The sequence below is a fragment of the Aquarana catesbeiana genome, linkage group LG01 (assembly GCF_042186555.1).
Source record: "Aquarana catesbeiana isolate 2022-GZ linkage group LG01, ASM4218655v1, whole genome shotgun sequence".
In the NCBI taxonomy this organism is placed as follows: domain Eukaryota; kingdom Metazoa; phylum Chordata; class Amphibia; order Anura; family Ranidae; genus Aquarana; species Aquarana catesbeiana.
The window spans coordinates 350,709,549-350,734,081 of record NC_133324.1 but is presented as its reverse complement, the minus strand read 5'-3'; the positions used below and the strand labels follow the sequence as shown (position 1 = coordinate 350,734,081).

The window sequence follows — 24,533 nt, the reverse complement described above, 5'->3', positions numbered from 1 at the left end:
TGATTACAGCTTAGTGGTGTAGACAGCATTGCTGGTTCAATAACTATTTCAGCGAGGTAGATTTGGCCATTCAGTAAGGACCGTGCGCTCCTAAGGGTCTAGTTTGAACGCCATACTGTAGGGAGAAAGTGCTTTTCTTGATTGGTTGTATCATTATGGAAATATCCCCCTCTCTTTCTGCGTCTGCATCATTCTTCAATGGGTTGCTGCTGGAAGCAGCTCAGCATCCTCTTCTTTTTTCTTTTTTTTTTTTCTGCTTCATCTTCTTCCCTCTTCAGTCATTCTCCATGACATAGAGTGTAGAAGTGTGTGAGCTTGGTTTGACACCTCTGCTGTCCTTTAAACTGTCCCTCCGCCACCTCCCCCTTCATGTCCAGAGGTAGGAAGCAGCGTCTCTCACAGACTGCTTCTGTTTGCACCTGCTCAGTCTCCCAGCACTGTGTTGTGTGTGTGTGTGTGCGAATGTGTGTGTGTGTCTGTGCGTATTGATTATTCCATTGTGCTGGAGAGAGAGAGAGAGAGGAGCTGTCTGTGAATGGATCTGGGAGAGAGAGAGAGGGGGAGAGGGAGAGGTGTCTCGGAGACTGTAAATCAATAGGAAAAGCCCTGTCCACACAGAGAAAGTACCTCACACCACAAAGACATTGATTTATTTTTTCCTAGTCTTCATCTTCCTTCTGTAAAGGGGGGAGCAAGAAAGCCCCGAGAGAGAGAGCGAGAAAGAGAGAGGGAGAGAGAGAGAGGGAGAGACCGCCTCCTCAGCATCCCTCAGACACAGCTTTATCCTCTCGCACCAGCTAAGCTGTAAGTAGCATTGATTTTACAATCTATTCCTGTTTTTTTTTCCTCTCTCTCTTTTTCGTCTCTCTCACTCTCCCTCTCTCCATCTCTCTCCCTCTTTCTCTCATTTTGTGGCTTGTGGGTCAGAAGGCAATTGATTGAGGGGAGTAGATGGATGTATAGAAATTGACATATATATAATTCCACCCTTTTACAGCTACATGGAGCATTGCCGCTATTTCCAATTACAAATATCTCTGTCTGTGTTTCTGTGTATGTGTTCCCGTCTATACAGTATTTCCGCACATTTATTTAGGTGGACATGCCCATGCATTTCATTTGTGTGCCATAATGTTTTGCATTAATACCAAAAAAAATGTTTGTTTGTAGATACATATAAACACGTTGCTATTTGCATTATAAATATTAATGCAAATAGAATACATACTATCCAATATGGATCTTTTTTACATATACTGGTCAATACATGTCTCTTATGTTAATGCATCAGATATCTTATAGAAGGCGAGGGTTATATATATATATATATATATATATATATATATATATATATATATATATATATATATACATATTAGTGTGTTAGTATACAATATAACGGTGGGTATTCATTCATTAGTCACACATCTAACATATACATATAGGGTACATGCAGTGAATCACATACGCGCACAGCAAGACAAGCAGCAGCTTCAGGTTCATTTAATATTACAGATATATGTGGGTAAACCCAGGACAGGGAAATGGGGGGGGGGGGGCAGAGCGAGAAACACTCCGATAGGGACCAGTAGCGGCCTGACAGTCCTTCACACCTGTCCTGTAGCGACTGTGACATCACAGCTGTTCTATGTCTGTGATTGACTGATAACCCTCATCATAGGAGGAGGATAATGAGCACCTTTTTTTTAATGGCTCCACACAGGCAATGAGGCAGGTGGACTCAGACAGAGAAAGGGTTCCTACAAATGGCAACATATGTAGGAAATCCAGAGATAAAATGATACAAAGGGGAGAGGAGGAGCTCACGTTTAGGATTAGAATTATGCAATGAAGAGAAAACGGCTTGATAAAAGAGACTGGTAGATAGAGTGGAAGCACACTGCACAGACAATGCACATGCAGGAGTTGATCTATCTGGCATGTATATGGGGCGAAGGGGGTAGAACGAATGGACTGTACATTCAGGGGAAAAAAAAAAAATGACTATCTCTTGTGTGAAGGATAATCGCCTATACACAAAGTCAGATAGATAGATGGAGGCGTGAAAACAGAAGAATAGTGGGAAGGTTGAGATATAATTAGGGAATTGAGGGCTGGCTTCCATGTAATCAGAGGATAAAGGTGTACATATATGTGAACAGTCAAAGAAGAGCAGGTTCCAATTGTGGAACAGGTTTAGCTATAAAGGCAAGCAGTGTGTTTTTTTAAATATTCTGGTAGCCTAGAAATTGGTTTTTGGGGGAAGGGAAATTCACTTAAATGCAATCTATGATAGGCAGCTAGCTGAGAAGATTCATAGGTACGCAAAGGCACATCATAAATGGTTCATGTATACACGGGAATACAGCACAAGCTGCAGAGGCCTAGATGTACAAGAGATGCCATGTCAGTTATCAATAGGCACAGGGTATCGTTTAGCTAGGCCCGTGCACTACATAGTAGGTAACACATCTAAAGTTGTCCATGCATGTTGCAGTCTGATTGCACAATCTCTGTACCAATTCCTTTGTGTCAGAGCCTATCAAAACAATCTATTCAGTTGGTACCCAGTCTGAGAGGCCTTTGCAATAGGTGTTGGTAAATCCAAAGAAAATTGTAAAACCAGATTGTAATATGTTAGGTCAGCTTAAGGGTTCATTCACACCAGCCCACATTGCAAAACACTTTCTCGCTCGTATGTGTGGAAGCGGTGCGATACCTTGTAACAACATATTGAAAGATAAAAAAGGAAACATTGCTTTTTTTTCCAACCGTATTAAAGTTAAAGTTTCACAAAATGACACTTCATTCAACTTTATGCACCCTAGTGCATTGCGACCTACCATGGGTCAGTGACATGTTGTAAGGTGCATTGAGTAAAAATGCAAGATGTCTCCATTTTTATGCAACGCAGCCCACCTTGACATAGCATTATGATGCGAAAAAGGCACATAGAAAACAATTATTCTCTATGTGCCCTTGAGTTGAGCCTGCGTTGATCTATGCAGATTAAAGCAGCTCAACAGACATGGTGTGAATAAGCCCTAAAGGAGATTGTAATGAGATTGTCGCACATTGTAACATGAACAATTACACAGGCTAGCTTTAAAGGTTGTACATGTACATAGATGCTTCGTCTTAGTTCCGCAGGTTTGCTGTACCCTTTTAATTATAAGAAGGTTCAGAAATACAGGCTGTGTTTATTATAGAGGTTTAGATAAATACACTGGTGATTGGGTATGGATCTTCAGATACACACAAAGACATAAGGTTAAAGTGGCTCAGATGGATGTAGGCACTTGTTTAATTAAAGGAGGATTGTATGTGTTCTGAGGTCGGCATGTATACACAGGGCTAGTTATAGAGATGACACATGGTCACATGGTTATGTGTAGACATGCTCACAGAGATTTATGAGAATTCAGACATAAGGAAAGAAATAGGGTTAGTTAAGCCTGGTTCACATCTATGCATTTTTTCAGTTTCAGTTTTGCAGAAACACACTACAGTCCATTTAACATGGTTTCCTATGGATGTAGTTCACATCTGTGCATTTTATTGAAAGGGCCAGGGACTTTTTTTCTAGTCTTTGGTTCCATAGACTTCAGTGGATCAAAAACGTGTATTGAAAAATGCACCTGGATAATGCAAACTGCAACCTGCATAGGTGTGAACCAGGCCTTATGGAGGGATTTAGTAGTATACAAGACATAATGGGGTTGATTTACTAAAACTGGAGAGTGCAAAATCTGGTGCTCTGCATAGAAATCAATCAGCTTCCAGTATTTTTTTTTTTTTTTTTTAAGCTTAATTGAAAAAGCTGAAATTAGAAGCCGATTGGCTATCACGCACGCCTGCACCAGATTTTGTACTCTCCAGTTTTAGTAAATCAACCCCAATGCGCGTCATGTTATTCTATATGTACTCAAGGGGTTGGTTTGGATGTTTAGGTGTACACAGGGGGTAGGGGGGTTTGGATGGGAATTATATGTATACAAGGACAAGGTTATGCCAGGTACACATGGTCTGAATATCTGCCAAAATCAGCCAGTACGGTAGGGTTGCCACCTCATCCCTTTAAAGCAGAACACATCTGAATTACTCAGGTTCTAAGGCTAATTTAATGTAGATAAGGCACTAAGTGAACTACGAGAAAAACTGAAATGGAAGGCGTGTTCACCTAGTGCATTACCAAAGATAATTTAATAATAAGAATTTTTTGTATAAAAGTGGGTACTCATAAAATGCAACTGACAAAAGGCATTAAACACAGTGCATGGATATGCACAGAACACAGGGTACAGCTAACGCGTTTCGGAAATGCATTAGCTGTACCCCTTGTTCTGTGCATGTCCATGCACTGTGTTTATGGTATGGCCTTTTGTCAGTTGCATTTTGTAAGTACCCACTTTTATCCAAAAATTTCTTATTATTAAATTATCTCTGGTAATGCACTAGGTGCGTGCGCCTTCCATTTCTGTTTTTCTTGTAGTTCCTTTCGGATTACCCCATCTGAGGAAGGCAGCATCCACCTAGTTTTGGGATACTATATATACCTTTTACACCACCATTTTATCTGACATCTGTTACTCCACACCTTGGAAGACCTATTAGCGCTAGAAGTGACTCTGTTTTTTGTATCTCTAAGGCACCAAGAGAGTTTAATTACTTCCTTAATCAGCCACAGAACCTGTGTAATTAATATGTGTTTGGGTATAAATGGATGAGGTGGCAACCCTACAGTACGGTAGAAACTGGGCCACATTCAGCACGTGTACAGCTCCCTGTCACAACAGAAGCCGATCTCACGACCGGACATGCTGGAAAACCAGCATTCGATCGGCATTCGATTAGCGTTTGCAGCGATCTGTCATTTGCTAAATACCTAAGCTGCACAGATATGGGGATCCAGGATGATCATTGGACATTTCATACAAATATAAATGGAAAACCACCAGACATTTATACAAGTAAGTATAGGAAAGCAGAAGATTTCTTGCTATAAACAGTAAAGACGATCAGATAATATTAATAGTAATGAAAAAAAAAATGGTTCAGAACTGCACATTAACATAAGGGTAATCAATCCAATTTTGTTTTGAGCTGCATAGGTAATTTTTTTTTTTGCCACCTACTGAGAGGCAAATTAAAATGGACCTTTCCTCACTTACACATACTACTTTGGGTATATTAAGAGTGACGCTAGCCCAAATGTACACAGATTGGTTGCATTGTACACAGGGACATTTGCAGAGGTCTAGAGATATACTGAAGCAGGAAATCAGATGGGAGCTTAGGTGTGTAGTGGGAAAGATACTGGAGAGGATATACACACATAGACTCCTCTTACTCAGCCTGCATGGATGGAGGGTCTTTCCTGCCAGCTATTGTATTAAAACACCTGCAAAACCCGTCCGTGGCTGCCTGAACATTTGAACAGGGACTCCATCTGATAGGATGAAGTCACTGTTTTGTTGATAATTTTTTAATTTTGAAATCGACTTTTGTTGAGCCAGTTTCTGCCATCAGGGCCACTCACAGCTCAGATTTAAGAATATTCAGCAATAATCAGCCAAAATTTGAGCCATGTATGGCCACCTTTAGGTTCATAGGCCAAAGAACTGCTAAGAAAATACAAACACCCAGAAAGAATAGGAGTTTAGATTGTACACAGAGAAAATGGATACAGAGGGGCATTTAAATATATAAACAGAGAGATATTGAAGGCCGTTGAGGCATCAGTCATATAGATGAAGGTTCTGATGTTTACAGAAAGAAGGATGCTGTGGTGTTCCATGTTTGTATAAGGAAAATGAAAGTTCACCAGAATGATGGAGGTATGGTAATTACTTCTCACATGTAAAGAATGAGGGACATCGACTGACATTCAGATATCTTGTCAAAGAAAAAAAAAATCTGTCAGTTATAAGGAGCTATAGGAACAATGAAGATGTTGAGGTTATAGATGATCTCTGAGAGAATTAAAAAACATACACAGGAACCCAAACCCTAACCATGGTGACAATTTTAGCAAAAGCTGAAAGGTCATCATGAACTTAAAACTGATATGTTTAATTGGCATCAGCGTGTAAACCCCCCCTCCAGCAATCTTGTATACCTCTTAAAGACCAAAGACAAGACACAGCAGTTGTGTGTGCGCACTCTCCCACAAGGCCGTAACGAAGTTGTCATTCTCAATCATTGTTTATTTTGAATCATAGAGAATCTACTGGGGCGGGGGGCAGGACCCTGTCACTTGGCTGCAGCAGTTGATCAGAACTGGGAATTTTGTTCTTTTCAGTGGACTCTCTGTACAATAATTCAATACGCTGATGCTGATAGCAGTTTTTGGTCACATTGGCCTTTAGCAACACTTGTACAGATATCTAAATGTGATATTAAATGATTCAAACGCTGACCATTACAATCTGTGAAGTAAACAGCCTTCACAAAATATCTATAATAGGGAGTACATTTTTTTACACATTCAGAGGAAAAATGCAACAGGGTTTTTCAGTTATACACAAGTTCTGGGTAAAAATAAACAACATTTTAATGGCAGAATTTGGGCAGATTGGGTGTTTATTAATCTGTGCGACATGCAAATTCTTATTGTGAAACAGAATATCATAATCACATACCATCGTTTTTCTTGACTACGTCTTAAAAGACAGGTCTTGCTTTTAGCAGCAGTATCATTGTGACGCATGGAATAAAGTCAGTCCCTAAGTCCCCGTACTCTTATGATTAATTTCAGAAGGTCAAGCCTGGCAATAAATGCTAATAGGCTAGACTTGAAAGTGACAGTTTTACTGTTTTTTCCATGCACAATTTTCATGCTGACCCACAAGAGCTGGCTCAATCCCTTTTAAGCTGCCTGTACAAAAATCTAATAGGTAAAAATAATAGCTGCTTTACATTTTCTTTTATTCGGGGAGCTAGGTTTGTACATTGAATACCACCGGAGAAAAAATTATACACAGTGGCCGGCGATTTTTACTGTATAGCATCTTGTACACAGGTTTGTATATGTAGTGAAATTAAATTTATATATATATATATATATATATATATATATATATATATATATATAAAATTGTGTTTTAATTACGCAAAGCATTATACAGTATATGTCAGTATGGGACTAATATATATATATATATATATATATATATATATATATATATATATATATATATATATATATATTTGAATTTGATTTCACATGTATTCGAATCTGTGTATGCGCTGCTGCTATACAGTAAATATCTCTGTTACATATAAGCCATCATCAGTTACTTGGGGAGTTTGGGATGTAAACAAACAGTACAAAATGCTGGAGCTGAACTGACACATCTTTGATCTATGAGGATTACTGATCACTTCTGTTACAGCTGCAGTTTCTGCTCCCAACTCAGACACCCCTTCGGGATGAGGTTATTCTGAGAGCTTCTTACCAATATAAATGTTCCAGTGTGCTGAAAGAGAGAACCAGTAGATTAGTGAGAGATGAGTAGCAGAAACAATCAGATTTTTGCTGGAGATGTGACTGTGTGCCTCTAACAATAATTGGGTGGGTTATTGGATACAGAGTGGCCAGTAGTAAGTGCTAAATTAGTCCCAGAGTTTTTCCAAAGTGCTCTATCTTTGCAACTTTTTATTCGTTCACGCACAACTACATTACTACAATACTGCATTATAAGGCAAAAGCTTGCATGCCAAGCCTGTCTGATATGGGCAAGCAATGCAACTCAAAAAATAATGTTGACAATCTTTAAAGCAGAATTAAACCCTCTCAATCAACATTAACTATTTTTAATCCTTATGCTACTAGCCTTAATAAATGGATACAAAAGCATATCATATTTACTTGTTTTAACCTTTTTTTCTTTACATTTGCTTCCTAGTTTCTGGCCTAGGTCAAATGATGACTTGCAAACCAGGAGTCTTCCTGAGTATTTTTTTTTTCATTTGGAGGAGAGAAGGAGGGGTTTTCCCAACTAAGCACACCCTCCTGCCTGCATGCTAAGGGCAGATGGATTCCAGGATGTAAATGCTACATAAATCTTCTGCCTTTACCCAAGATTGCCACTGGCAGAAATTCTAGGGGATGTTTTTCCAAAGTGATTTCTCAACAAAATGAAGCATGGTGATATGGGTGGATGAGTGGGTTTGCTGTATATATTACATAGAATTAAAGGAGAAGTTGGGGTTGTTAAAAAAATAAAGTTACTGCACATACTTGGTCTGATGCTGTACTGTCCCCATCAGCTGTAAGGGACGACTGCCAGGGCGACTTGCAAAACGACTTCTGTATAGAAGTCTATGCAAGTCGCCCCAAGTCGCCCCCAAAGTCGTACAGGAACCTTTTTCTAAGTCGGAGCGACTTGCGTCGCTCCCCTTAGAACGGTTCCATAGCACAGAACGGGAAGCGACTTGTCAGGCGACTAGGTCGCCTGACAAGTCGTCCCTGTGTGAACCGAGCCTTCGCCCAAGTACTGCCACTGATCGCTCAATTCTTGGTCAGCTGTGAGCAGAGAGCAGTGATTACCAGTCACCACTCTCCACTCTGCCTCTGAAACACTAGAATGCCTGGCTGGGGAGGGGGCAGAAGTGTCTGGCTCTTTGCTGCATGCTGACAGACTGAGCCAGCTGTCGATCAGGCATCTGGGTGTATCCCGACAATATGGTCGGGATCCTTCTAGAGCCTGGAGCGGCTCTGTGATGTAAGCCTGCTGTGGGCTGATTCTGGCTCACTGGATGTTCCACTTTAAACATATGGGGTACCTTCTGAATGGCAAGTAGTTTTCTTTATTATACAGAGATTTTCCAGCATGATGGAACGTTTTGGCAGTTATTCAGTCACTCTTCCCTTTTAACAATAGTTTAATGGTAGCCAGCATTTGTGTAATAGTTGAAAGTCACAGAATTCTACACTAACACCACCCTGTTTTAAAGAGAGATCTGACTCTGTATGGATAGTCATATATGCAATGGCAAGCAAGCTTAGAGGAGACCTAATATATTTAGCCTGCACCTTCAGGAGAATCACATATACCCTTGGATTAAGTAACAATCATTTGTAACCTGTAATAACACCTACCATACTGTCAATACCATCTTCTTACTGCCATAGGGGTTGTAAACCCTCGTGTTTTTTTCACCTCAATGCTTCCTATGCATTAAGGTGAAAAACACCTAGCAGTCAACAGCCCCCCTGTTTTACTTACATGAGCCCCTTCATTCGGGGATGCGCTGTCCCTCTTTCCACGGGGTCCTGGCTCTTGATTGGATAGATTGATAGCAGCACAGCCATTGGCTCCCGCTGTTGTCAATCAAATCCAATGATGCGCGCCCGCAAGGTAACCCCCTCGGGAGAGCGCTTTTCCTAGGAGGTTATCTGATGCGGGGAGGAGCCACAAGAGCCGCCGAGGGACCCCAGAAGAGAATGTTCAGGGCCACTCTGTGCAAAACAAGCTGCAGAGTGGAGATAAGTATGATATGTTTGTTATTTTAAAAAAATAAAAAACGATCCTTTATAATCACTTTGAGGGATGCATAAAGTATCTGTCTTTAATTAAAAAAAAAAAAAAAAGCTGCTGTAAAATTCCATCTTACCCAGTCACATGATCAAATGCCTAGATATTTGATTATGTTATCTCTGCGGAGGTTCGGAATTCAGAAGAGCTGATCTTCCAGCAGAAATAACATGACCATTCCTCTTGAAATCCCATATGGTTCCAAGATTGTCAAGTCTTCAAGGATTCTTCCTTTTGTATGTTTGACTTCAAGGCAGTAGGGGTGTGTTTTTGTTTTGTTTTTTTACACTTTAGATCTGCTTTCGTTTGACTGTACGCAAACACTAGCACTTTGCTAATGGCAGTATATATCTTTAGCAGTTAGTTAGCTTTTTGCTGAGAATTAGCAAAATATGTTAGGCCTTTGATGTGACTGTATCTAATAGATATGTCAGCTCACACTTAACATGTTCATTCATTCTTAGGCTGGTCATTGACAGGACAATTTTTGAGTAGACTGACTTACATTCTTTGAATGTTCAGCATATATTATTTGTAGAAAGGGAGCAATTGACATTGATGCTTTTTGTGATACTTTTATGTAACTCGTACAATCTTAAGATAATAAGTCAATCTCTGCAATTGTCTGAGCTTTGATCAGTAGTAGATTATAGAGTGTAACTGCCCTGTGTGCTAAATTATAATTTGGACTGATAACACAGTCTACTCGCTTTCTCAAACAATCATCTGCAAAAGATGATGCTCCTAGTTGGAAAACCACATATGTGTCTCCAGATTTAGTTATTATCATTGAGTGATTGTGTACCTATGTTGCACTGTCTCTTCTTTGAATATTTAAGGAGTATTCATCTAAATTTGGTCAACCTTTCCAAAATCAGCAAATCTATCAATAGCCTTGCAGTAAATATTAAGTGATGACTTTATGAACAATTAGAGATTTCTCTCTGCAAATTTTCATAAACCAGCAGATTGGAGGCAAAATTCTATTGAATCCCTTTTACAACGTTGATTGAATTGCTGCTACACGGGCACAGATTGATTAGGTGAGAGGGGCAGAGGGATGCTGTGAAAAGGATAATTATACAGCGGAGTAATTAAATGTTCATATTTAGTCCAAGGCAAGGAAAACTGAGAATGTTTAAAATTCAACTGACCAAACACGGCAGTTACAATGAAGCCGTTCAATACTTCAACATGTGTATTGATAAAATGGCAGTAATGCCAATAATAATATTCTTAAAATCAATGGTACCACAATCCAGCATGGATTTGGGATCTTGTGCTGACCTCATTATCGAGCCCATGATGGCCAGTCATTCTGAGTGCAGAACAGCTGGATTCCATCCAGTTTGGCCACCCATGTGTGAACAAAGATCCTACCGCTTAGTTGTGTGATGTTACTGGAGCATGAATGGTGACAGCCTAAAATGGAAAACGTATTCAGAATTAGCCAACAAAATATTTACCCTTTGATGTAATCAATGTAATGAGCATGCTATACGTATCCATTCACATTTTTTTAATCTTATTTTAGGGCTAATGGCAAGACATATCCCAATGAAAGTTATCAGTATGTGTTTCATGGTTCTAGACATTCTTTTAAACGTTTAAAGCTGAATTCCAGGGAAACATCTAAACACACTTTTGCAATACACAATACGCATTTTTTCTCCATTAATCCAGAAATGTATACAGCCTAGCCAGATAGCACAGCAATACTTAGACTGGCCATAGATGACTTTTAATCAGCCACTGGCTGATCGAAAAAAAAAATAAAAAATGAAAAGATTCCTCCACCCACACAATCTAGAGTCTTCCCGTTGTGCCATTGTATCCCGACTGCGGGACTCCTTGGCTATCATAGTACACTGATCAGTGGCTGCAGTCGGTGATTGATAAACGTTTCCCAACATTCCTGTTTGATAGCAGTCAAGTGGGAATGGCCATTCATGGATCGAAATGTGTCTGGTCCCCGCTGTAGCAGGTGAATTTCAATCCATTTATGGCCAGCTTTCAATTTCTCTACTGCAACTAAGCAATACAGCTAGGTCACCTCCCTGCCCTTAGCCTGCCTGTGACAAGACAGTGAAGGGGCAGCAATGTACAGGTGAACTCAACCATCTGCTGTCCTTGCTCCTGTCAGCATATTCTTTGTTATCACACATGCATACAGGGCCACTAATGCCGCGTACACACGACCGTTTTTTCCATCGGAGTAAACTCTGAAGGTTTTTCCCACGGAGTTCTGCTAAAACTGTCTTGCCTACACACAATCATACCAAAGTCCGACCGTCCAGAACGCGGTGACATACAACATGTATGACGGGACTAGAAAAAGGAAGTTCAATAGCCAGTAGCCAATAGCTGCCGTCTCGTACTTGCTTCAGAGCATGCGTCGTTTTTGGTCCGTCGGAACAGCATACAGACGAGCGGTTTTCCCGATAGGAATTGATTCCGTCGGAAAGATTTAAAACATGTTCTATTTCTAGGTCCGTCAGAATTTTCTAAAAAAAAAGTCAGATGAGGCCCACACACGATCGGAATGTCCGATGAGAAGATTTCATCGGACTTTTCCTGCCGGAAAGTCTGACCATGTGTACGCGGCATAATAGCCCCAGGTGATGCCCTCTCCCAATTGGAGTGCTCATGTAAAGAGGATTACAAGAAACTCGACTGAAATCAAGTTTCTTGCAGTTTGTAAAAATGAGGTGATTTTTTCCTAAATATATAGCTGTATTCATTGGTGTTTCTATCTGATTGGACCTCCGCCTTAAGGCTGAGTTTGTTACATAGCTAACGTCAAATGACTTTAGTAAATTAGCTGAATCCTACATATGTATGTTTCAGGAGGTTAACTGAATCTATTTACATACTGTATATACATATGCTTCATATGCTTCCATATCCATAGAAAAGGAGAACCGCTAAAGGAAATTTTGCTGCTGAGATATTGAAAATAGCTTAAAGGGAATCTGTGATGAAGCAAAACCTCTTTGAGAAGTGTCACATACTAGTCATGGGGCAGTGAAGGCGAACCTATTTAATGAGTCTATAGCCTGAAACTAGTCTGAGGGCTTGTTCACACCAGATGTGGTTGAAAACGCATGCAGTATTGCTTGTGTTTTAACACATTTTTTTTAGTGCATTTTCAGATGAATTGCAGTTCAGTTTTGAGGATCTCCATTCAACAGACTTAATGAGAAAAGTGATATGCATTGTTTTGAATGGATTTCTAAACTGCCATGAAGTTTGCCTGCATTGCAAGAAGCAGAAACTGAACGTAAATATATCTGATGTGTGTAAGTTGGCCATGACCCATGGGCTAAATGAGAGAAATCGCTAAATTCCCCCATCCACATTAAACAGAGTGGATGGACACAACTGCAGTGCCATCTATTGTATTCAGACAGCCAGCACCTGTGGCTCTCAGAATATCTTAAAGCCTGGTGCACACTAATGCCCTGTACACACGGTCGGACATTGATCGGACATTCCGACAACAAAATCCATGGATTTTTTCTGACGGATGTTGGCTCAAACTTGTCTTGCATACACACGGTCACACAAAGTTGTCGGAAAATTAGATCGTTCTAAACGCGGTGACGTAAAACACGTAAGTCGGGACTATAAACGGGGCAGTAGCCAATAGCTTTCTTCTCTTAATTTATTCTGAGCACGTGTGGCACTTTGTGCGTCGGATTTGTGTACACACGATCGGAATTTCCGACAACGGATTTTGTTGTCGGAAAATTTTATAGCAAGCTCTCAAACTTTGTGTGTCGGAAATTCCGATGGAAAATGTGTGATGGAGCCCACACATGGTCGGAATTTCCGACAACAAGGTCTTATCACACATTTTCCATCGGAAAATCCGACCGTGTGTACGGGGCATAATATTTTTTTTTTCGTTGTGTTCTGACGCACCCCCCATCTTAACACTCCGGTCAGCACTCTCAGCCATTGGCTGAGAGCGTTGTTTGGGAGCCAGTCGGCCTCTGGTTTTCCAACATGCTTGTCCCATAAGCTGACATGCACTCGGGCCGAATGTCGGCCGTTACTTTTTAACTGGCCGATGTCTCCCAACATTTGGCCTGTGTGTACGAGTCTTTACAGTGCTTGCATCTGATTGGATTCAGCCGAGAATTTTCAGACTGAATTCTTTAACAAAGTCAATTAAAGAGTTGGCTTTACTTGATCCAGGTGATGCCGACAGGGCCACCCACTGAATGAATTTCAGCCAATTCAACAGGAATCTGCTGAAAATTCAGTTTGTGTATGGCCAGCTTAGGCCCTTAGACACATACATTAAAGAATGACCTCTTTTATCAGAACCTTTTCACACAGTTGCTTTATGACAAAGGGATTCATTTAAAAAAATAAAAAATAAAGTAGGAAGAAAAGGGGAGTTGTTGACTACAGTTACCAACCAGATTTCATGTTTCATTTTCCTAGAGAATAGAAGATGAAACATGATTGGTCACTATGAGCAACACTCTACCTTTTTTTTATTATATATGAATAGCCTTTATAGAGAGCTAATAACATGTTTGTAAGGGAAACCCATACCTATGTGTTATATATCCCAGCTACCAACTGCAGCTGCATATGACAGGCACATTAAAGTGGATGTATACCCGATTCATGAAATATGAGCTGGGCACATATATCTGCAGTGTTGTGTTATCTCTCTTCAAAGCACTATGTTCCTTAGCTGTCTCCTACTTCATCCTTCTGTTATCAGCCTGATAACTCCTGACAAGTTCTCCGTCAACTGAGATAGAAGCAGCCTGAGTTTTGTGTTGGGGAGGGCGCTATAAAGAGATTAACAGAGTGCTGAACTATTCAAAGAACAGCTCTGAACGTCTTTACCTATGAGGAGAGGGAGTGTGTGTCTTTCCTCCAATCAGCTGTCTTGGCTGTATGCCTAGACTTCACTACAGTGCTGAACAGGAAGAGCAAATCTCCTAATGCCGCATACACACAATCAGGATTTTGGTCGGAAAAAGATATGATGGCTTTTCCGACGGGATTCCGCTCAAGCTTGCCTTGCATACACACAGTCACACAAAAGTTTGCTGAATTTTCGACCGTCAAGAACGGCGTGACGTACACTATGACAAGCCAAGAAAATGAAGTTCAATGCTTCCGAGCATGCGTCGAATTGTTTCCGAGCATATGTAGGAATTTTGCACGTCGGAATTGCTACAGACGGTCGCATTTTCGGATAGGAACTTTTTCCGCCCGAAAAATTGAGAACATGCGCTCAATCTTTTGCTGGCTGGAATTTGGCCAGCAAAAGTCTGATGGAGCATACACACGGTCGCATTTTCCAACCAAAAGCTCTCATCAGTCTTTTGCTGGCCAAATTTCCAATCGTGTGTACGCATCATTACACTATCTGAACTTTCTAAAGAATATATAAAGCTGAAGACAGCAGATATACATGTAAAACTTATGTAGGGAGATTTGTTTAATCTCTGTGTATCATCTGAGGATGTTCACTTCACTGGGTATATATGAGGGTTTACATCCACTTTAATGAATTCATATTGTTGTTATATTAAGAATGAATAAAATGTGTTATATTTACTGGAAGTTTAAAAATGGACAAGAAATGGAGAGAAAAGTTAGCTTGAAGGATATTTTAGAGCAGTAGAATACACTTTGATATAACAAGAAACACTACATTTATGGATATGTAAGGAGATAATATAGATTCAGTAAACACATTTCAATATATCATCATAAAAAGTGAAACCATGTTTCCTTATCTTGTATCCATTATCAACATACACATTAAGTCATATACTATGTACTTACAGTACCAAGTTACTACTTGCCGTTGGCTCTTTTATGGCTAAGAGTATATGTCCATGATGCCCAAATCCAATCAAACACTGTTACATTTCTCTATCCACTCTAAACTGCACAGATGGACGAATCCCCCTGCTGGGCTAATGTGTTCTGACAGCCGGTGCCAGCAGCTGTCAGAATACCTGAACAGCATCTGACTGGATGCAGGCGGAAACTGAGCGGGCCTGGCAGTGCCACCCACTGAGCGACTTTCAGACAGTTCTTTAGAAACCAAACAACATTTTCTCAGTGTATGGCCAGCTTAAGGCTCATTTTCTTCCTTTAAGCCCTTTCCTGCTGAGATCAGTGATCATGTAGAAACAGAGGGTACATTAAGGTATTTGAGCCATCAGATAAAGGCTCAATTAGGACCTATTTTGCTGCTTCAGTAATGTGTCTTCTAGTTTATTATGAAGTATAAATGAGACATACGCAGTTTGTAGATGCGCTTTTGGCACAAGAAAATATTTAGCAGGGTATGTTTTATGCTTTTTAAAAGACAGACCATCTTAACAAAAATCTCCCCATAAGATTATGCATACATTTAACCTTATTTATCCCTTATGTAGACATCCAAAGGTCCTGATACTGTTGCTTGGTGTCACCATCTTAGATGACATGGCACCAGACTCATAAAAGACAAAAGATTCTGTAGGGAGGTGAGGGAGGGGTAGAGGAGCTTGGCTAGCCCAAAGAGTAAAGCGTGCCATACCTTGGTAGGTTTTTAATTATTCAGCTAAACGGAAAAAAATCCTAACGGTGTATGGCCAGCGGGATTAATGAAAATATGTGTACGAGGTGGATGGAGGAATACTCCTGCTGGGATATTGTATTCTGACAGTGGCACAGAATACACTGATCAGCGCCTGTAGATGCTGATCGAGAAGAAATTTCCAACATGTCGACAGAAGCCAATCAATTTCTGTCGAGTGGGGGGCGGCCAAAAACCGAATGTCGTGCAGTCTGCTGAACCAGCCGAATTTTGATCAGTGTATAGCCAAATTTAAGGAGGGAGCTATACTAGGGAACTGACTCTTTCTGGAGTAGTGAAAATTTTTAGCAAGTTCAAAGACACATTTCAAGTGAATAAAAAATAATTTGGAAAGGAAAAACGCTGAAAGTTGCATTTAGCATGGGTTCACACTATTGCGAACACAGACATCGCATGTGATTCGCACCCGCATTGCTGTGCTGATGACTTGCAATGTCTGTGCAATGCGAGTTCAGCCATGCAGTTGTCCAACTCACATTGGATTCGCACAAAAAAGGTGCAGCGTCTTTTTTTTCCCCGAACTGGAATCGGATCGCATGGATATTCGCATCCATGCGATCTGATTCCTGTCCGAATCCACAGTTCGCACTGCGATCTGTGAACCAATCTGGGGTGTCATTAACATTGTATTGACACCAGTGTGAACTGTCTGCGAGGGAGATGGCGCTGGTTCCCGCATCGCTATAGTGTGAACCCAGGCTTAAAGTACTTGATTTACCAGTAGTTTTAAAATTGACAGGGTCTTTTTAATGCAGTGGAGGACCTAATTTAATGGAGAGGCTTCACATCATGAAAGTTGTTGCTAAAGTATCCTTTCGCAAGGTCGTTCAAAAACCAACAGGTCTAGTGTAGAAATGAACAGGAACCCGTAGAGAACCAAGGAAGATAGACTTCTACTGGCAACAGTAGAAAAGGCTTGCTAACATTAAGATGCGTATCATTGGGTGAATTGACTGGGTATTGAAAAAGTATACATTAGCATTGTCTTTTATGCCAGTAGACACAAGTGTACAATAATCTTGTAGAGGACCTCAAAAAATACCTTGAACACTAGAAGAACATGATAAATTCTCAGATCTGTCACCTTTATTTTCGATAGCTATATAGAGCTCAGTGGTAAAGAGAGGAGGAAAAAAAGTGAGTAATAGCTCTGCAAAAATCCAGAAATATAGAATATAGTGAAAATAAACAGCAGGTTAATTCATCAAAGGCATTTTTGGCTTTTTATTTTGCTCTCATAGGCAAAAAGATATGGCTGTGATTACCTCAAGCTCTCATATGCGATATACTACTGCTTCCCATGTTATTCTGTAGGATTTACTAATTAAACACTGAGGGATTTTTGTTCTATGGAATAATATAGGGAGGGGTCTCAACTCATTTAGAAAAAAGAGAACCTTTGATGGTTCTCCTGCAGAGAAAAGAGTAGAGAGAAGAAAGGACACTTGTTGGGAAAACTGGAGTAGACGAATGCAAAAGAGAATTCATACACCATATTGTATGGATAGGAGCGATGTATACAGACAGGAAAATGAATATTGAGGTATCCGTAGAGAATAAATTTGTCAGAGACTAATGCCAGGAATGTTTATTTCTGTGCTGTCATCAGTTGATGATGGTGGGTATAATTATAGTATTGTATAGTCACTACCTGTGACAACCTTGGGTAAGGTTAGCCATGCACATGAACTATTGTTTGTTATACAGTATATACCCCACATTTTTTACAACATGGCCATACAACAAACTAAGCAATGTTTGAAATAAGTAAATACTGTATGTAGTAGTTAATTTTTAAATAATTGCAACAAGTAAACACTGAAAGTAAAAGGTTTTAGCATTGGTAACAGCAGTTTTCCAAAATGCTGGATATTTTTCATGGTTCGAACATGTAATGTGGGATCCTCCCAGCAACAGCACACCAGTTATTCTACAGAGCCATGGTGGTGGGTTCTTTGTGTAGGCAGAGTCAATGAAGACTTCTCAGGGGCAGGGACTCTGCACCCTTGTTTGCACACAAGTCCCACCCACTGCTCTGTTCCAAAAACACTGCACTGATATAGTGCTGAGAGACAGAACTCCATTGTTTGACAGGTTTACCAGACTGAGGAGCGGTTCACATCATGAATTGCACAGGAACACGCTGTGTGCTCCTGTGCAATTCACATGCGATCCAGGCGCAGTGCGATTTCAGCTCATTTATTTGATTGGGCTGAAATTGTGCCAGACCACAGCAAATGTAGGGCATGTGCTACTTTACAAAACGTAGGGCAACCAGATTGCATGGTACTTCTGTTCCATGTGATCTGGTGCAGGCAAACACACTGCTTTTGCAACTGACACCTGCTGGAGATCGCAAGTGCAGTGCATTTTGAACGTGGTGTGGGAAACGCACACGAAACGCAGGTTTCCCAGGTCGTGTTCTGTTGTGAACTAGCCCTCAAAGATGAACAACAGATCATCTAGTAAACAACACAGTTCCAGAGTTCTAGTAAGCAACATTGTATCAATTCTGTAGAGCAGTTCACTCTCAGCGGTAGCTGATTCATTACACTGTCAGTGGTGAGCGCAGAAATCTCCATACACTTTGTACACAGTACAGAGGTCTCCCTCATATTATTCTTTCTTCTGGTCGAATGTTTATATCCTATAGTCTTAGGCCATTTTCTCTCTTGGTTGAATGGTTTTTACCTCTTCTGGTTGAATGTCTATAAGGTTTTTTGTTCTCTTTGGATCAAATGTTGGTAAATGGTACACTCGCCCTGTGTAAGGCAACAAATAGAAGTTGGCATTTCACACAAATGACAAACATTACAGGTATTAATGATGATTGTTGCTTGAATACTGAGATATCCATAAAGCATTTTTTTAAATAGACTCCAAAGTAACTAAGCCATTAGTTTGGTCTGAATAACTACTAAAATCCATAATGCTGATACTGAGCAACCCAAATCCTAAATGTAATAACTATACTAACCATACACCTAATGCTCATATAAAGTAACTCATGAGTTACACTGACCATAACCATAAACCTATTAATTACCAAAACCCTTACCTAATATTGTGTAACTAAGCCCAAACTATGTGACTATAATAACCCTAAACCCAATGCCAGCAACCAAAAATATAATGTAATATATACAGTATGTCACAAAAGCGAGTACACCCCTCACATTTTTGTAAATATTTTATTATATCTTTTCATGTGACAACACTGAAGAAATGACACTTTGCTACAATGTAAAGTATTGAGTGTACAGCTTGTATAACAGTGTACATTTGCTGTCCCCTCAAAATAACTCAACACACAGCCATTAATGTCTAAACTGCTGGCAACAAAAGTCAGTACACCCCTGAGTGAAAATGTCCAAATTGGGCCCAATTAGTCAATATTTTGTGTGGCCACCATTATTTTCCAGTCCTAACCCTCTTGGGCATGGAGTTCACCAGAGCTTCACAGGTTGGCACTGGAGTCCTTTTCCACGCCTCCATGACAACATCACAGAGCTGGTGGATGTTATAGATCTTGTGCTTCTCCACTTTCCCTTTGAGGATGCCCCACAGATGCTCAATAGGGTTTAGGTCTGGAGACATGCTTGGCCAGTCCATCACCTTTACCCTCAGCTTCTTTATCAAGACAGTGGTCATCTTGGAGGTATGTTTGGGGTCGTTATCATGTTGGAATACTGCCCTGCGGCCCAGTCTCTGAAGGGAGGGGATCATGCTCTGCTTCAGTATGTCACAGTACATGTTGGCATTCATGGTTCCCTCAATGACCTGTAGCCCCAGTGCCGACAGTACTCATGTAGCTCCAGACCATGACACTCCCACCACCATGCTTGACTGTAGGCAAGACACACTTGTCTTTATACTCCTCACCTGGATGCCGCCACACACGCTGGACACCATCTGAACCAAATAAGTTTATCTTGATATCATCAGACCACAGGACATGGTTTCAGTAATCCATGTCCTTAGTCTGCTTGTCTGCAGCAAACTGTTTGTGGGCTTTCTTGTGCATCATCTTTAGAAGAGGCTTCCTTTTGGGACGACAGCCATGCAGACCAATTTGATGCAGTGTGTGGCGTATGGCCTGAGCACTGACAGGCTGAACCCCCACCCCTTCAACCTCTGCAACAATGCTGGCAGCACTCATACATCTATTTCCCAACGACAACCTCTGGATATGACGCTGAGCACGTGCACTCAACCTCTTTGGCCGACCATGGCAAGGCCTGTTCTGAGTGGAACCTGTCCTGTTAAACCGCTGTATATTCTTGGCCACCGTGCTGCAGCTCAGTTTCAGGGTCTTGGCAATCTTCTTATAGCCTAGGCCAGTGATGACGAACCTTGGCACCCCAGATGTTTTGGAACTACATTTACCATGATGCTCATGCACTCTGCAGTGTAGTTTAACATCATGGGAAATGTAGTTCCAAAACATCTGGGGTGCCAAGGTTCACCATCACTGGCCTAGGCCATCTTTATGTAGAGCGACAATTCTTTTTTTCAGATCCTCAGAGAGTTCTTTGCCATGAGGTGCCATGTTGAACTTCCAGTGACCAATTTGAGAGAGTGAGAGCGATAACACCGAATTTAACACACCTGCTCCCCATTCACACCTGAGACCTTGCAACACTAATGCCCTGTACACACGGTCGGACATTGATCGGACATTCCGACAACAAAATCCATGGATTTTTTCCGACGGATGTTGGCTCAAACTTGCTTTGCATACACACGGTCACACAAAGTTGTCGGAAAATCCGATCGTTCTGAACGCGGTGATGTAAAACACGTACGTCGGGACTACAAACGGGGCAGTAGCCAATAGCTTTCGTCTCTTAATTTATTCTGAGCATGCGTGGCACTTTGTGCGTCGGATTTGTGTATACACGATCGGAATTTCCGACAACGGATTTTGTTCTCGGAAAATTTTATAGCAAGCTCTCAAACTTTGTGTGTCGGAAATTCCAATGGAAAATGTGTGATGGAGCGCACACACAATCAGAATTTCCGACAACAAGGTCCTAGCACACATTTTCCGTTGGAAAATCCGACCGTGTGTACAGGGCATTCCAAGTCACATGACACCGGGGAGGGAAAATGGCTAATTGGGCCCAATTTGGACATTTTCACTTAGGGGTGTACTCACTTTTGTTGCCAGCGGTTTAGGCATTAATCGCTGTGTGTTGAGTTATTTTGAGAGGACAGCAAATTTACACTGTTATACAAGCTGTACACTCACTACTTTACATTGTAGCAAAGTGTCATTTCTTCAGTGTTGTCACATGAAAAGATATAATAAAATATTTGCAAAAAATGTGAGGGGGTGCACTCACTTTTTGTGAGATACTGTACATCGAAAATGAGTAAACTGAGTTGAGTTCCACTATCATAGGCTGAGAACAATGTATGGTGTATGGAACAGAATGGAGTTCAGTGCAGCATGAGCTGCAAATTTCCAACTTCATCTAAGACTACTTTGCTTTACAGCCTACTGGCTACAAAAGTGTACTGTATGAAATGTGAACTACATGTGAACATTTGCCATGACTTAAAGTCGAACTAAAGGCAATTTTTTTTTTACATTTTGTATAGGGTAAGAAAGGGCTATAACCCCTATCAGCTTTTTCTCCCTTTGGGGAGATTTCCCTTTATGTCCCATAGCCAAAACAGAAAGTGAGAGGAAATCCTTCCAAAGTGAAGGAATGCCTAGTTGTCACCAGGGGCACCAGAACCAGTGTTCCCATTGGAAAATGTCCCCTCTATTCCTGTTCTGGTGGCAACGTAAATATTGGGATTTTTTTTCGCTTTCTTTCTTAGTGATAATCATAAACAGGACAAATAGAGAGGGTGAATCTCCTTAACGAATGCACAAATAGCAGTAAAGACCCACCAGTTCTAATCCCTCTATCAAAAGTTTTAAAAAAGTTGCCTTTAGTTAAGATCCAATATTTTATCCAAGTTGCTAAGTAATACAAATATGTCTTCCAGCTTTTTCATTAGATTGTTTTCTAGGCAGAGACTATACCCAGACATTGAAAAACGAAAAACTGTAGTCTCCCCTACACTATACTATACTTTGAATTGAATAACTTATAAATACCATTTAAGAGTATAAGTAATTATCCTGACAGGTGAGTCCTGCCCTTTCCAGTAGCACGGTAATTACTGAAAACAGCTTGGATAACCCACAAACAATATAGTATTTATATTGGAACAAGGCTCCAGGGTTGCAGAATAGAATTAGTGTACCAATGCTTTTTCATTATAAACCGTACCCGTCTTTAATGTGTTACCTTTGTGTATGTTTAATATTAAAGACAATGGGGGTTATTTACGAAAGGCAAATCCACTTTGCACTACAAGTGCACTTGGAAATGCATTCGCTGTAGATCTGAGGAGGACATGCAAGGATAATAAAAAACAGTATTTTAGCTTGCACATGATTGGATGATAAAATCAGCAGAGCTTCCCCTCATTTCAGATCTACCCCTCAGATTTACAGCGACTGCACTTCCAAGTGCACTTGTAGTGCAAAGTGGATTTGCCATTTCGTAAATAACCCCCAATGTCTTATATTTCTGTCTATAGACTTGAGATATCAGTTGTTTTTGCATGCATTGTCAGGTCACTAGGGCAAGGTGTCTGCGGAATGACACATAAACTTGTACCAAAGGTTGTCCGTAGTTTATATCAGTGAAAAGGGATCAAGTGGAGACCGGGAGATCATTGCCAGTTATTGGAGAGAACAATAGCGACTGGGACAATTTTTGTCATTCTATGGGTATAAGCTGTTGGCTGAAAATGACTGTCAGAGTCATCTCCTTATGTCTATGGATACCCTGAAGTAAACCAACCATGAAACAAATAACAGGGGTTGTCATTGCTCACCTTCTTTTGAAAATGCTAGTTGCTTGGTTGTTCTACTGGGCCACTGGATTCTATCCACTTTGATTCACTGATCATAAACAAGTACAGTATGCAGATTAGGAAATACTTATTCCAGGTTAGTAACCTAAAATGAATTAAAGCCAATGGACCAGCACTTTCAGAAGGAAGTAAAAAAAAAAAATATTGAAAATGTTTACACTTGACCTTCGGAAGATTTAACCCCCTCATGACCAGACCATGTTTTGCGATACGGCACTGCGTTACCTTAACTGACAATTGCGCGGTCATGCAACACTGTACCCAAATAACATTTTTGTCTTTTTTTTCCCCACAAATAGAGCTTTTTTGGTGGTATCTGATCATCTCTGCAGTTTTTATTTTTTGCGCTATAAACAAAAAAAGACCGACAATTTTGAAAAAAAAAATATATTTTTTACTTTCTGCTATAAAACATACCCAATAAAAAATGTAAAAAATTTAATTTCTTCATCAGTTTATGCCAATATATGTTTTCTGCTACATATTTTTGGTAAAAAAAAAAAAAAAATCCCAAAAGCCTATATTGATTGGTTTGCACAACAGTTATAGCGTCTACAAACTATGGGATAGTATATAGTGCGTATATTGATTGGTTTGCACAACAGTTATAGCGTCTACAAACTATGGGATACTTTTATTTAATTTTTATAAAAAAATTTTTTACTAGTAGTGGCGGTGATCAACAACTTATAGCGGGACTGCGATAGTGTGACGGACAAATCGGACACCTAACTGACACTTTTTGGGGACCAGTGACACTAATACAGTGATCAGTGCTAATAAAAAAAGTACTGTCACTGTACTAATGAGTCTGGCTGGGAAGGGGTTAACATCAGGGGCGATCAAAGGGTTAACTGTGTGCCTAGATTGTGCTTACTCACTGCGGGGGAGGTGATTTGACTAGGGGATGGCAAAGATCCGTGTTCCTGCTTTGCAGAAACACAAGATCAATACCTTCTCTTCTGACAGAATGGCAATCTGCCTTTGTTTACATAGGCAGATCGCAATTCTGCCTGTGTATTGTGTAATCGGTGGCTGCCAGCGGACATCGCATCTGTGGTACCCTCCGCTGGGCTCCCACTGTGTGTGATCATAGCGGGAGCGTGTGCACTCACCCCAGACCCGGAAATGTCAGACCAGGTACTAGGTACAGGATCTGGCACGGAGTGGCCACTCTGCCGCAGTGTTTGTAAAGTGGGCGGTCCACAAGTTGTTAAATCTGAACTCCAGGCAGATATTAAAAAAACAATTTATGCAGTTTTGTATTAACTTTTAAATTCAGGTTGTATAAGTACCTATATTTGAATTGTTATTAGCCTCATGTAACCCCCAACATTACTGTGACTGGGAAAGGGAGTGAAAGCAGTAGGAGCCAATCCGGTGTCCTGCATGCACATCTTCTGATAAGGAATAGGCTGACAGGAAAAGAG

At 40.5% G+C, this 24,533-nt stretch overlaps 1 protein-coding gene and 1 long non-coding RNA gene across 4 annotated transcripts in view; one reads left to right on the top strand and one right to left on the bottom strand.

The window, feature by feature from the left end:
• The first annotated feature begins 207 nt into the window (after positions 1–207).
• The window catches only part of ZFHX2 (zinc finger homeobox 2), a 101,506-nt gene continuing 77,180 nt past the window's right edge, over positions 208–24,533 (top strand). Inside the window, exon 1 of the mRNA XM_073632594.1 lies at positions 208–804. The gene's annotated coding sequence lies outside the window, so the exon portion shown is untranslated. The remainder of the gene's footprint in view (positions 805–24,533) is intronic.
• The window catches only part of LOC141145733 (uncharacterized), a 51,425-nt gene continuing 43,222 nt past the window's right edge, over positions 16,331–24,533 (bottom strand). For all 3 annotated transcript variants that reach the window (XR_012244625.1, XR_012244626.1, XR_012244624.1), the window contains exon 3: positions 16,331–18,926. This is a non-coding gene — a long non-coding RNA (uncharacterized lncRNA). The remainder of the gene's footprint in view (positions 18,927–24,533) is intronic.